The sequence below is a fragment of the Pelophylax lessonae genome (assembly GCF_965119305.1).
Source record: "Pelophylax lessonae genome assembly, chromosome: 1".
In the NCBI taxonomy this organism is placed as follows: domain Eukaryota; kingdom Metazoa; phylum Chordata; class Amphibia; order Anura; family Ranidae; genus Pelophylax; species Pelophylax lessonae.
This window is the reverse complement of record NC_138768.1, coordinates 837,957,973-837,974,083: the sequence shown is the minus strand read 5'-3', so window position 1 is coordinate 837,974,083 and position 16,111 is coordinate 837,957,973.

Genomic DNA, 16,111 nt, shown 5'->3' with positions numbered 1-16,111 from the left:
CAGAAAAGTATGGTAAGATGATTAAAAAAGCCTTTTATAATATCCTCAATAAATTCCCTTCAATATTCTGATATAAGAAAAAAAAAACTTACAAGGAGTTGAAGTCATGGCAGTTGACATAATTTCACAAATAAAAAAAAAGACTGCATTTTTCTCTTCATCATGATGAATCAGTTGATGTGACAGATAATTCACAATTAGCTATGTTTGTTAGAATGGTTTTTCCATGACTTTGAACTAAAGGAAGAAGTTATGAAAATGATTCCTTTAAAGGCCATACCAGGGGTGAAGACATATTTTCAAAAGTAAAAGAAGTATTAATTTCAGATTATATTCAATAGAAAAGCTTGCCAGCATTACAACAGATGGAGCTCCTGCTTTCACTGGCAGTATCAATAGATTTTTAGCTCTCTGCCAAAGGGATGCCAGTTTCCACAGGTTTTTATCTTATCATTGCATCCTGCATTGCACCAGCAGGAAATGTGTTGAAAGTTTTTAAGCATGAATGATATAATGAAAACAGTGATTAACAACCTCAGACTGTGCTATAGGCAAAAGATGGACTCTCTTGTCCTTGGAGGGCATCCATGGGCGTCCTCTCGGTGCCACGCCCCGCGGGGGCACGCATCTGGTGCACTCTGTAGTCATGATAAAGGGCCGATCACAGCAGCCCTTTATCATGTGATCAGCTGTGTCCAATCACAGCTGATCACATATAAACAAACGTCAGTGTCAGGAGAGGAGAGCCAGTAACCGTCAAGTGTGACAGGGGACATTTACAAAAATAACCAGGGCACTGATTATCAGTGCCCTGATTATCAGTGCAGCCCCATCAGTACAAATCACTTATACCTATCAGTGCCCATCGGTGCCGACTATCATTGTCTCCTCATCAGTGCCCATCAGTGCTGCCTATCTGTGCCCATTAGTGCCTCTTTATCAGTGCTGCCTATCAGTGCCCATCAGTGCTGCCTCATCAGTGCTGCCTCATCAGTGCTCATCAGTGCCAAATTTTATAAAATACATTTTTTTCTGTATTATTTTTGTTTGATTAGCAAAATACAAAAAAAAAAAGTGGTGATTAAAATTTACCAAAAGAAAGCTCTATCTGTCTCAAAAAAAATGATAAAAATGCCATATGGGTATAGTGTTCCATGACCGCACAATTGTCATTCAAAAGGCAGCAGCGCTGAAAGCTGAAAATTGGCCTGGGCAGGAAGGGGGTGAAAGTTCCCCGGTATCTAAGTGGTTAAGATTGCTAACAAATCCATGGGGTTACGTTCGCTGGCAGGGAATATAAGGTGGCCGCCCACGCGGACGATCTTCTGCTATTTTTGACAGACCCCGTCATCACCCTCCCTTCGGTCATGCAGGAGTTTTGTCAATTCGCCTCCTTGTCCAACATGAAGATCAACTTTTCCAAATCCTTTGCCCTGAACGTTTCCCTGTCCCCTCATGAAGTACAACATTGCAGGGATAACTTTCGCTTTGCGTGGAAGCAGGACTCCCTGACATATTTGGGCATACAGATTCCGGCCAATCTGCAACAATTGTTCCTCCTCAACTTTCCCCCAATTCTTTCCAAAATCAAATACGATCTCCTCACTTGGACTCGACTGCCCCTGTCCTGGTTCGGTAGAGCTGCAGTCTTAAAGATTAATGTTCTACCGAGGCTCCTTTATGTTCTCCAAGCGGTTCCTACTGCTTCTTTCAGGATTACAAGCGTCTGGTGTCCACATTCTTGTGGAAAGATAAACAACCCCGCATCCATCATGACCTTCTATGCTTGCCCAAACACAAAGGGGGTATAGGTCTACTGGACGTTCGGAACTACCACACGGCGTGTCACTTAACCAGAATCATCGACTGGAATGTCCACAAGCTTTATAAGGATCGGGTGCTCCTTGAGGGTGGCTTTACTACACTTGATTTAGGTACGACAATGTGGCTCCAACCTGCTCATGTCCCACTTTCTCTCCGGATACACCCTTTGATTGGCCCGACTCTCCGTTCTTTCCACACAACGTGTAAAGTGCGAGCGATTTTGAGGACCCAGGGTCCAATGACCCCACTCAAGCTTAACCCTCGCTTTACTCCCGGTATGCACAGTCACTACCTGCTTAACCATTGGCCTCATGACAACTGCGCATCCATCATGGTAGTGACGGGGCCGAGATTTTCTCGGCCTCTTCTATAGCTAAGAAGACGAGGAAACCCCCCATACCACCTTGGCCCTTTCTTCTTCTTAGCCATTATGTGCAAGCCTTTATCCGTAAGTTCTCCTGTCGGGATTCTCTGACTACGTATGATGGGCTTTGTCAGCAGGAGGGCCCCCTTCGTAAGCCCATCTCGATCACACACTCCCTTCTGTTTGTAAATTCGGGTCAGCTCACGTGCAATCGTTGTGAAGCCTGGGAAAAGGAGCTTGCATGCTCGTTTTCTGAGGGCGAATGGGAGAAAATTTTCATAAAAAAACCACAAGTGTTCACGGAATGTGACGACCCAAGAAAACGGGTACAAAATTATTTCCAGATGGTACCGCACTCCGACGCTCCCACATAAATTTGCACCTTCCATATCCTCCACCTGTTGGAGATGTCTATCGGACACTGGGTCTCTTTTCCATATCCTATGGTCTTGCCCACGGTTGACCATGTTCTGAAAGGAGGTCCACAGGATTACTAAGCAGGTGACTACGTATGACCTGGACTTCTCACCGGCTCAGTTTCTCCTGCACCATTCCCCCACCTCACATGCTTCCTATACAAAATCACTTGCAGCCCATATGATCAACGCTGCGCGGCAATGCATTCCTGTTTTATGGAATACCACACAAGCACCCACGATTAACCATTGGCTGCGTCGGGTGGCTGCAATTGCGGAAATGGAAGAGCTCATCCATGTCACCAATGACACCCCCGCCAAATACCATAAGAAATGGGTGTGCTGGGCTCACTTCACGACCACAGCGGAATTGTCTACTCTCAACGCTTAATGGGGCTGGGATTTGCTGATACTTCATCACTCTGCATCTCGGGATGGGGTCGGACTTGTCTGGTCTTGGCTTTCCGAATCGTATCCTCTGTGCCCTCTGTGGCCACTAACGTCAGCTGACCTTATTACCCCCCCCTCCTTCCCCCACCTTTTTAGGCGCTTTCTAGCTGTTTGGCTGGTCCACACAGCCCGCACCTCTCCACCGCCTCCTCCAATGCCCTGTTCACGCTGACCCCCTTTTTTTTGTTGTGCCAACCCACCCTTGCCGTGCCTGGGCCGGTTGTGCCCGGAGCATGAGCACATGCTAGGTCAAGTCCCTCTTGTTCAGTGTGTCCCGTAGTAGGGCTCCTTCACGTTTTGTTTTTTTTTTTAGCTTCTGGGTCTGTCCTTGTACTTGAGTCTTCCCTCCCATTCTTGGCCCTCGGACCCTGGATCTGCACCCCCTTATTTTGGGATACCTTTCCAGTCTGTACATTCTCTACATGTGACGAACGATACACTAGGACCACTCTGTGTAGGTTGGGGTTCACGTTGCCTTTGGTTGGTCCTTGTTCCTCTTGGCCTTAATATATCTGCATATGATGGTGGGATTGTTTTTTATGCTACAATGATCGTTTGCTCTTATCTACTGTATATGCCTGTATACTTGCATGTGGTTATTTCTTTTACTGTATTGCATTTTCTTTTATTCAATAAAATGTTTCTGAAAAAAAAAAAAGATTGCTAACAAAATAATGCCTGCTCTCTTTTTAAAAAAAGGTTGTTGAGAGTATTGATTGGAGAACTTGAATGGATAGGGTGAACCCCCCCCCCCCCTCCATACTAAGAGGCATAGACCAGGGAAAGGCAGCTTTTGCCAGCCAAAGTAATATTTCTGAAAGAATTTAATGAAGAAATATTGGTACTGATGCTGGAATATTTCAATTGATTTCAACTCTTTGTCTTTTATGGTAATTGTTACAAAAAAGTATTGATTTTAATCTGAAACGTCAAGGTAAAGATCAACATATTCTAAATATGACTTCGGAAGTAAAATCATTTTCTGATAAACTTGGCCTTTGAAAGAAAATTTTGAGAAAGGGAGATTTAAAGCACTTTGCAAACTTGAAGTAGCAGAATAAAATCTGCAGTACCGCATAAGGGACAGGTTTCTGAATATAGATTCTCCACTGAAGGAAGAATTTGAAGAATGTTTCACTGATTTCAGAAGGCTTGAAAATGTTTGCCATTTAATGCTATTTCCATTTTTAAACATAAGGGTTGAATAGGTATCTGCCTCAATAGAAAGAGTATTTCGTGAAGATCAATCTTATTTCTCAGAGAAATTACTTGGCTGTAAAGTGGTTGCTGATTCTAAAATGCCTGGTCTGTATTTTTTTAAGGAAAATATCCAACATTTGATTTCAGTTGCTGAGCAAGTGAAGATCTTCTTTGCATCCACATTATTTGTGAGTTAACATTTTTAATCAAATACCGGAACAGACTGACAGATGCCCTTGTGGGCTTCTGCATCAGATTTAAGGTGACAAATTACTCTCCAGACATGAAAAAAATTGTGAAAAAAGGGAATGCCAAGCTTTTCACTGGAGCTTAACAATGTAGGATAAGTTTATAATTTTACAGTGACATTTGTTATATTATTATATTGTTCATCACCCTGGAGATCTTTGATGTCTTCTCCTATACGTTGTTCAGGTGGATCTCTATTGGCACTTTTCCACTGCATGGAACCGTACGGTTCGGCTCGCTTTTGTGCTTTTCCACTGCTGGTACCGCATAGTACGGTGTAGGAACGGTTCGGTACGGTACGGCGGCGATTTTCCACTGCATGGAACCGAACGGTACGGCTCTCTAAAACAGTACCACCTCGATTGTGGTTCCAAGAGGTACCATACCGGTACCATATCCCACAATCCTTTGCATGCAGTCACTACTAGCCACTGATTGGTCAGAGAATCGTTGTTATCCCACCCACTTAACTTTAGTACTACTTTAGCGGAAAAGCAAACTGTACCAAACCGTACCGAACCGTTCCAACACCGTACCATGCTGTACCAGCAGTGGAAAAGCAAACCGGGCCAAGCAGGGCCGAGTAGAGCCAAACCAGTACTTGCAGTGGAAAAGTGTCATATTTCTCCAAGGTTGCCTACCCTGATTTATCTGATATTATCATGTTTTCCAAAAAATGTAGTAGTCATCATTTGGATCAAGTCTTCATAAAGCTTAATCAAGCCCAGCAAATGCCGCATGGTACAGAAATTAAGTAAATAACTCAACACATGCTCGTTGAGTCCCCTGCAGGACACATGCATCGGCGTCTGGTGGCCATATAATTGAGCCTTTGATGTGCTCATCTGGATGCCGGCCCTGCTTGACATGGACATCTTTCCTTAGACATAATATCTGGAAGGTAATTTTCTTCTTTTGGCTGCCTCTCAAACATTTACCTGGGGGTATCCCTGAAACCCCATTGTGACAATGCAAATCGTGTTACTTTATTATAGTGGCTTACATTTTGCAGCTTGTAGGCTTGTAGGCTTGGACCTTTATTACCTGGTCAATATCCTTGGACCAGCAGTGATTCTTCTTACTGGTCATTACAAGCACCTAATACAGATACCTGTCAGCACTCTATTACCTGTCCTGATTAGAAAGGACATGTGCCCTGCTACCTTGCCCATGTAGGTACTGTTTTCTATTTCCCTTTGGGTCCTTTCACACGGCCGCTCCGTGTGTCTGCAAATCATCCCATCCGTTTGCGGATGATTTGCGGACATAATGTAAGTGAATGGCACTGCGGATGTCAGCGGAATACCATCCGCTGACATCCGATTTTCCTCCTTTCAGTTCTGTTCCGTTTTTTCGAATGGAACAGAACCCCATTTTTTCTTCCGTGTAAAAAACGGAAAGGAAGGAAAATCGGATGTCAGCGGTGTCATCCGCTGACATCCGCAGTGACATATACTTACATTATGTCCGCATATCATCCGCAAACGGATGGGATGATATGCGGGCACACGGAGCGGATGACAGAAATGTCATCCGCTCCGTGGAAAAAAAAAAAAAAAAAGTCCCGCAGCGGACCTTTCACACGGAGCGGCCGTGTAAAAGGACCCTTTGAGATATTTTTTGGAAGGTTTCTTTTTTTGCAGCCACACTATGCTCTCTAAACATGTCGGTTCTTTTGAACTATTATTGATTTTTTTAATATATGGGCTTTTCCAGGGACCTGTGCTGGAGACAATTGGGACCACTTCTCTAATTATCTGCTGCTGTTGCTTTTTGGTTTTTCCCTCTTCTTGGGTCTAATTTGGGGCTCATACCCCATTGCCATGCAATCAGCGGATTGACCTATGGTATGTACTCATAGAATGCAGCTGACATAATTGTCATACATGACTCTGTCTCAATATGTAAATGTATTACAAAACTCTATATATGCTGTTCCTTTGCACTCGTTATTATATTTGTACTCTTAATTACAGAAAAGCAATTTATGCACATGATTTCTCATGTCCTCACCCCTTACGAAGGGTACTGTCCCGAAACGTGTTGGGTGCTTTATCACTATTTCTCAGTGATCAGGACATGATTTTATATCTCCTTTTTTTGTATTATTATATACTGTTTTTCTATGTATGCACACATGTATACTTGTGATTTTAACTTGAAATATAAACTTTATACCTTTTATACATCTTTGTGGTGTTCCTTTGGCCTTTAAAATCCCGTTGGGGGGTTTTCTTTTGTTTATCTTTGTTTGGGATGTTGGCCAGCTGACACCCTACTCTGCTTAAATGAGTGCCCTTTTGAAGTCATACTATTGAAGCTGAGGGGGTCCCTCTTGATCTACAGTCCAAGGCAGCGATCTAAAGCCTCGTACACACGCAACGAATTTCCGCCGACCGGTTGTCTGTCTTTTGTCCAGAGTGGTGTCTGTTGGTTGGAATGTGCCTAGACTGCACATGAATCTTCCTGCACGACAGAATTCTACTTCAGAAGTGATGTCATGTGTTGGATTGCTTTCTTTGTGTTCTTTCATCTCTGAGCATGCCCAGTCTTGGTCATAATATTTTTCCCCATCGAAATCTGTACCAATGAGATGAAAATCGGACGTGTTTTGACGGTCGGCAAAAATTATATAGCCTGCACACCAGGATTTTTTCGGCCGAAAAGTCGGAGTCGGTTGTCGGAAGCACCATACTAACAAGCCGAAAATCGGCAGATCGGTCGTCGGACGAAATTTCCCGGCCGAATTTCTACTCGTGTGTACGGGGCTTTAAAGAAAAGCTTGTAACTAATCCAGCATTGGCATATGCTGATTACTGTGTGTCCTTTCCACTGTACACGGAAAGTAGTCTACACAGCTTGGGAACTGTGCTTGCTTAGTATCAAAGTGGAACTGAAAGAGTTATAACCTATGCCAGCAGGAGTTTGTAGCTCTCTGAGCACAATCATGCTAATTAAAGCCCCTTCAAGCCATAATCTGTCCTGCATATAAAACATTTGCTAAATATTTGCTTGGCAATAGAGTCAGCTTATTTACCATCAACAATCCTCAGATGTACAGTTGTATGTAGAGATAACAAAACTTGATGTTTTTGAGCAGCATGAGTTTGTTTGGTTAGCAGATTTTAACTATTCAAAAAATTCCAGGCCAGGATGTTCAAAAATAAATGTTAAAGCCCTTTAATTGTTGCCTCAACAGAAACCTTTAAAAGGGCATTGATAAAGTCTTCAAAAGGGATGAAAAAGTTCTATTGCAGGGAGTCTGCTTTGACTTACATCAAACATGCTTTCCAGAAACCGCAACATCCAGTCATCCACCCTGCAAATTTTCAACAACGCTAAGTGGATTATTTCCAAAATCAAGATATGGACATTGTCCAGCTCACAGGAGTTCCCAGTAAAGAAATATAAGCCCAGGAAGTATTTGGTTGAATTTATTGAAGTTACACCATTTAGCAACTCACATGGTTGATGAATAAAATAGGCATATCTAAGTATGCAGGCATCTGGGGTAAAGCTGTCCACATAGACTGTCCTCCGCACCACCATCAACGTCATCCCTTCCACACTGCATTCCACGTGTGCTTCAAGCCTCGCTTTCAGATCGCTCTACTGCAGGATAGTGTTCCGAGTCACGACTGTAGACTGACAGCGGAGAGGAGGATGAGCTATGTGGACAGCTTTACCCCAAATACCTGCATACTCTGTTAATTATCAACCATGTATGTTGCTAAATGTTGTACCTTCATTAACCAGTTCTGGACCGGAAGGATTTGCTCCCTTAACCACTTGCTGACTGCTCTCTGAGCTGGTACTGCGGCAAAGTGGCTCGTTATCGTCCAGCCGCCAGAGGCTCGCTCCCGCTGTATTCAGACACATCGGGAGTCGGGCCAGTGGAGGAGAGGCAGTGATCACCGCCGCTCTTCCCCGATCGTCTGGGATCGAGTGTGGAAATCTGCCCACTTGTGTAAACAAAGTGGGCGGATCTCTTATGTGACAGACAGACACAGATTACAGGATTCAGCAAAGCTCCCCCCACACACGTCCCCCACACACAATACCCTCCCCCCACACACGTCAGTAAGCATGAGGCATACATTTAACCCCTTGATCACCAATAAAGTTAACCCCTTCCCTGCCAGTGTCATTATTACAGTAACAGTGCATATTTATAGCACTGATTACTGTAGTAATGTCACTGGTACCCTCAAAAGTGTCAAAAATGTCAGTTAGGGGGTCCGATCTGTCCGCCGCAATGTTGCAGTCCCACAAAAAAAATTGCAGATCGCCGCCATTATTAGTAAAAAAATAAACAATAAAAATGACAAATCTTTCCCGTAGTTAGTAAACGCGATAACTTTTGCGCAAACCAATCAAAATAGGCTTATTGTGTTTTTTTTTTTTACCAAAAATATGTAACAGGATACAAATTGGCCTAAAATGTTAAAAAATTTTGAATTTTACATTTTTTTTTTGGGAATGTTATATATCAGAATGTAAAAAATATTGTGTTTTTTTTCAAAATTGTCGCTCTTTTTTTCAAAAATTAAAAATCGCACAGGGGATCAAATACCACCAAAAGAAAGCTCTGTTTGTGGGGAAAAAAAGGACATAAATTTAATTTGGTACAGCGTTGCATGACCACGCAATTGTCCGTTAAAGTAACGCAGTGCCGAAGCGCAAAATATGGTCAGGAATGGGGTAAAATCTTCCAGTCTTAAAGGGGTTAAAAATACGCTCATTGAGAATTTTGGCCTAAATATATGACAAAAATTTAATATATTGGATATTTTTTAACTGTCAAAGTAGTAAATGTAAATTTTTTCGCAAAATTTTCGCTCTTTTTTTATTAATATCGCATAAAATAAAAAGCATAGAGGTGATAAAATACCACCAAAAGAAAGCTCTGTTTGTGGGAAAAAAAGGACGTAAATTTAGTTTGGGTACGGCGTTGCATGACCGCGCAATTGTCAGTTAAAGTCGCGCAGTGACAAGTTGCAAAAAGTGGTCTGGACGTAAAGCAGGAAAATCCTCCGGTGGTAAAGTGGTTAATGACCAGGCCATTTTTGCGTTTCGGCACTGCGTTATTTTAACAGAAAATTGTGCGATCGTGCCAAACTGTACTGAAATTAAATTGATTTCCTTTTTTTTCCCCACAAATAGAGGTTTCTGTTGGTGGTATTTGATCACCTGCATGTTTTTTATTTTTTGCACTATAAACAAAAAAGTGCAACAATTCTGAAAAAAAAAAAACAATATTTTTCACTTTCTGCTATATAACATTCCCAAAAAAAATGTAAAAATCAAAAGTTTTCATCCTTTTAGGCCAATTTGTATTCTGCTACATATTTTTGTTAAAAAAAAATGGCAATAAGCCTATTTTGATTGGTTTGTGCAAATGTTATTGTGTCTACAAACTAGGGGAAAGATTTGTAATTTTTTACTAGTAATGGCGGCAATCTGCGATTTTTAGCAGGACTGCGACATTGCGGCTGACAGATCAGACCCCTAACTGACATTTTTGACACTTTTGGGGGTACCGGTGACATTACTACAGTAATCAGTGCTAAAAATATGCACTGTTACTGTAATAATGACACTGGCAGGGAAGGGGTTACCCTAGGGGCGATCAAAGGGTTAGGTGTGCCCCTAGGGGAGTGTTTACTAACTGTATGGGGGGGGCTTGTGAAATGACCACAGAGACCTGTTATCCTATATAGAAGGATCACAGGCGCTCTGTGATAATTTCAGAGATAACAATGGTCTACTGTGTTTACAACAGCTGACCATCCTTCTCTCTCAGCGGGGAGGAATCGCGGGTACTCGGCGGCAATCGTAGCTGCCACTCCTATGCATCAGCATTCCCGCTGCCTAGTGGGGGCGGGAGCACATTGCCAGCGACACGCTCTTGCCCCCCAGCGCCATGCAAACGACCGACGTAGGGCTACATTGTTTCGCGCAGCCAAGCCAGCCTGCCAGGTAAAACTGCGGCAGGCGGTCGGCAAGTGGTTAAATGTAACTATATTGCTACACTTAGAGGCGCCTCTCTTCTCTTTTCACTCTGTAACTCCTGCTGGATTTTTCTTCTAATCCCGTTGTGTTGGCTGCCATTTGTGGATTTGTGGATGGACATTGTATCACTTTTCTATAATCTTTTTATATGGGCTATAAACTGAAGGACTTAGTAATAAATGGTTGCGGAACAGATCATCTGAGTTTCCATTATTTCTTAAGAGGAAATTTGCTTTGAAATAAGAGTGCTTTGGATTACAAGCATGTTTCCGGAAATAAATATGCTCACAATCCAAGGTTTTACTAATTATATTGGAAACAATCCAGTGACACCATGCAATAATTGCGTAATAAATTATGTTACCTATTTTTATTCAAAGACATGAAAACAAAACACAGAAAGAACATATGCAGATTAGTAAAAAAAAAAAAAAACACACACACAAATATATTGGCCAATAGCTAAAAACAACTGGACAAAGCCTCTTCTTAGAGTTTTGTGTGTTTTGTGTGTTCAGTTATATCATAACAGGAATGCAAGATATCCAGCATTATTAGAGCAATCTTGTGTGTAACATATATAGCTCTTACTAGGTTCCAGTATTTGTGCAATGGCCGCGTTCACACTGGGGCGATCTGACTTGCCGGGGCGACATCACAGTTCTTGGCGCGCAGCTCGCACCGTGACCTCGGAGCGGCCGGCACAGACTTCATAACATTGAAGTCAATGCAGGTCGCCTGACAGGTCGCCCCAGTGTGAACGGGGTCTAAATTGAAAATATCCTTCCTTATTAGGATGTATATTTACAATTCCTTAAATAGATGTTACAGAGTATCCACAGGAAAGATACAAAAAGTCCCATCAACACACTTCTAGGCAGTGTAAGACCCAGACTGGCTTTGGTAGACAATAATGAGATGCATGTTCGTGGGAATTGTAAACATCTGCCTATTTCAGTGCACACCTGCAGTTTGTAAGTCCCACCTCATGCCAAAGGGCTGTAACCACATCACAGGAGATAATCATGTTGCACAGTAAATGCATGAGACCAACTCCACTTGAACAGAAAAGGAGAGATAATAGGCTTTGCCTTGCCCAAAAGAAATAGATTTTCGACACCAGACCAGACATATGGTGCAAAGCAAGGTATCCCCCTTCATTCAGTCCTTGTTCAGTGATATAGGCAAGCCCTTAGCAAATTGCACATTAGTTGTCTAGTGTTTTAATAGTAAGCAAGTTCCAGCCAAGGCCCCCTTGGGGGTGTCAGAATTGTAAAACTAAACACCCGTGCAAGCATCCATCAATAAAACAGTCAAAGGTGGCATACACGTATCAGTCCCAGTCTGTCCAGCACCCCACATGAGAAAAAGCAGCAAGTCCAGATACCTGACCGGTTTTGCTGGTCAAGCTGTCTGCATTAGAAGCATAAAATTTACCTGTACTATAAATACATTAAAACGGCCACAAAATGCCGATGCATGCAGCGTTCAAAATGGCATAACAGGTCGCATGTGTGACTGCTAGCCCAAGCAAACAAAATGCAAAAGGAGTTATAACTTCCAACACTAGAGGGCAACAAATTAAACAGGTCAAACAGTGGTGGCCAAACATAAAATTGATATAATATACTATAGTAAACAGAAGGTTTAACAAAGCAGATCCGGATACAGGAGTCTAACCACAAATACATTTACATACAATATTAAAAAAGTAAACAAAAAACAAAGCATAGCTTCCTACATTTAGATGACTATTTATAAATCCCTACTATAATTGTCAGTTCATCGTTTAAAAAATGGGGTGAAATTCGGGCTGTCATTTAAGTCCAGGGAGCTTGTTGCCCACAACTCCCAGATCTCCCTTGCTTCACTTTGAAAAAATTTACACCTCTGGGGCTTTGAGAGATTACCTTCAATACCCAATACCCAACGCTTCAATAGATGAACGTCTCTTCCCTGTGTTAGACAAAAATGCCTCACCACAGGGGATTTACGTTGGTAAGTTAAAATATCAAAAATGTGGTCCTGTAATCCCCTGGGAACCATTCTGATTGTCTTGCAAACATAGAAGGTGCAGGTAGACAGGATGTACATCCCGCCCATAGTGTTGTGTGGTTTACTTCCTTTTAGCTATTGGCCAATGGCTAATATATGTGTTTTTTTACTAATATACTGATGTTTCTTCCGTGTTTTTCATGTCTTCCATGTTTTCCATGATTAAAAAATAGGTTATATAATTGCACAATTATTGCACACTTCAATGTCACTGGATTGTTCAAAGACATGTCTAAGTAAACTTTTTGCATGATATATTAAGCGGATGTGGTGGAGTTGAGTCCAAGCCAGGTTTCTATCGAATAGTTTTTGTATGATTTGTCAAGTAATTAGTTGAGTTGGTGGACATCTCATCACATAGCCCCCTGAAAGACTTGTGTGGAAATAAGTCTATTACCCTGAATTACCTGTTTAGGTAAAACAGGATTGCCAAGAATGTAGGAACTGTGCCCAACTAAAAGCCAAAGTCAAGCAGACCACACTCCTCACCATAATTAATGTGAAACCCTTTGAATTATTGACTATGGGTTCAGGAATTTATAAGGGAATTATTCGTTTTGATTGATTGCCCTACTGGTGGAACGACAAACTTACCTTCAATAAATGTGAGGAAATAAGTCCCTGACTCTTTTTTAAAATTGTGTTTTAAAAAAAAAATGGCACCCTCAAAGTGTTTTCTGAGTCTTTTTATAAATGTATTCACCCTAAATTCACACATTTTTCCCATTGGATTTGAGTGAAAAAAAAAAGTGTGAATCCTGGGTAAAAGTCATAGGAATCCTGTGTGAAAACATTATAAATAGACATTAATGTGTTTTTGTTTGGATGATATTTTGTTTTCTAAAGCACTATGTATCGTAAATAATTGCCTTTTTCTCAATTTGTTTATTAAGTACGGTTTTCAGCTTTTTTATCCTATTTTTTCATCTCAGTGCTTCCAATCCCCTCCAGCCACTTTTAGTCACTTCCTATATACAGTACATGTATTTGTTCCGGCATCAGCTGCATATCATGGCTCAGGACCAGTTTCCTGATAGTGACAGTGACGGGCCATGCTGTGCATTGTGCATCTGCACAGCCACTTGTATTCCCTACCATGGGCTCAAAATCCCTTTTGGTACTCTGAGGCCCAGAGTGATAAATGACTATTAAATCATCGTCTTACTAGGAAAGAGCCAAACTGCCCTGGGTTTCATTCGAGCATGGTTTTGTGGATTTCAAAGAAGCTCAGATGCCAAACCTGAACCCCACTGAAATCCATGGGAGCTGAATCTGTCAATTTTAAAATGCTCATTTACTGGTCTAATAGGGAGGTTATAATAAAATAGCATGGGGGTGGATACTGCCCTGGGGAACATGTACCAATGCAAAAATATAAATAAAATAATTCCACCCAGAGCAGTCTTTTTTTTTTAAATGTGTAAAGTGAAACAATACAAATGCCTAATTCCTTAACCCCCTTGGGACCACCCACAGTCTATAGGAATGTTTGACCATTCTTCCAGAAGTGCATTTGAGGTCAGGCACTGATGATGGATGAGGAGGCCTGGCTCGCAGTCTCCACTATAATTCATCCCGAAGGTGTTCTATCGGGTTGAGGTCAGGACTCTGTGCCGGCCAGTCAAGTTCATCCACCCCAAACTCGCTCATCCATGTCTTTATGGACCTTGCTTTCTGCACTGGTCCAAATCATTTTGTGGAGGGGAGATTATGGTGAGAGGTTGTTTTTAAGGGGCTGGGCTTGGCCCCTCAGTTCCAGTGAAGAGAACTCTTAAGGTGTCAGCATACCAAGACATTTTAAGCATGCTCCCAACTATGTGGGAACAGTTTGGGGATGGCATCTTACTGTTCCAACACGACTGCACACCAGTACACTAGTGCATTTTCCAAAAAATTGCGACAAAAAAATTACTACAACATCAAAAAACTTTCCATGCCTCTTACGTAATATATTGGACTGTCTACTTACCAAAAAGAGGTAGTTTGGGGGGTATTTGTACTGTCCTGGCATTTTAAGGGCTTCAAGAAATTAAAAAAGCCATCAGTACATTGGTATTGATCAGTTTTCAAATATACATACCATAGTTTGCAGATGCTCTAACTTTGCGCAAACCAATTAACCATTTCAATACAGGACATTTATATCCCCTTCCTGCCCAGACCAATTTTCAGCTTTCGATGCTTTCACACTTTAAATTACACTATTTTGGAAAGCAAACACCAAAATGTATATTCTATGAGTCATTATGAGTCTTTTGAACATGTCATTATTTTCCACAAGTTTTTGGAAAACGTGGAAAGAAAATTAAAATGTATTGTCAAATTTAGTTGTCAAGTTATACAATATTTCTAACACATAGCAAAAATGACACTCCAAAATACATTCTGCTACTCCTAAGTATGTGGATACTACATGTGAGAGACTTTTTCACAGCCTGGCCACATACAGAGGCCCAACATCCAAGTAGCACCTCCAGGCGTTCTAGGAACATAAAGACACACATCTAATTTCATGACGACCTATCACAATTTTGAAGGCCCTGGAGCACCAGGACAATGGAAACGCCCACAAAATGACCCCATTTTGGAAAAAAAACACCCCATCGTATATTCTATGAGGCATTATGAGTCTTTTTAACATGTCTTTTTTTTCTATATGTTTTTGGAAAACATGGAAAGAAAATGAAAACCTATTTTTTTTTTTTTTTTAGACAAAGTTGTGAATTTATACTCTATTTCTAACACATAGCATGTACATAGCAAAAATTACACACCAAAATATATTCTGCTACTCCTTCTGAGTATGGTGATACCACATGTGTGAGACTTTTACACAGCCTGGCTACATACAGAGGCCCAGCCACCAAGTAGCACCTTCAGGCGTTCAAGGAGCATAAATTATACATTTCATGATGACCTATCACACTTGTGAAGGCCCTGGAGCACCAGGACAATGGAAACACCCACGAAATTACTCAATTTTGGAAAGGAAAAACCCCAAGTTATATTCTATGAGGCATTGTGAGTCTTTTGAACATGTTATTTTTCTTCCACAAGTTTTTGGAAAACTTGGATAGAAAATAAAAATGTCTTTTTTAAATTTATACGATTTTAAATATCGTATAAATTGACACAAAGTTGTCAATTTATACAATATTTCTAAAGCATAGCATGCACATACCCAAAATTACACACCAAAATACATTCTGCTACTCCTTCTGAGTATGGCCATACCGCATGTGTGAGACTTTTACAAAGCCTGGCAACATACATAGGCCCCACATTCAAGGAGCCACCTTAAGGCATTCAAGGAACATGAATTGTATCTATTTCCTGACAACCTATTACATTTTTGAAGGCCCATATTTCTAACACATAGCATGTACATACCAATTAAAGCCCAAAATATATTCTGCTGAACAAAGGGTAAACAACAGATTACCTGTGGTTTTAGTAGTTCAGTGGTCCACAGAGGAGAGCATAGGTCCATTCGGAAGGCAGGGATGTGGTCAGTGACAGCAAAAGCAATCGTCCAGGCAGC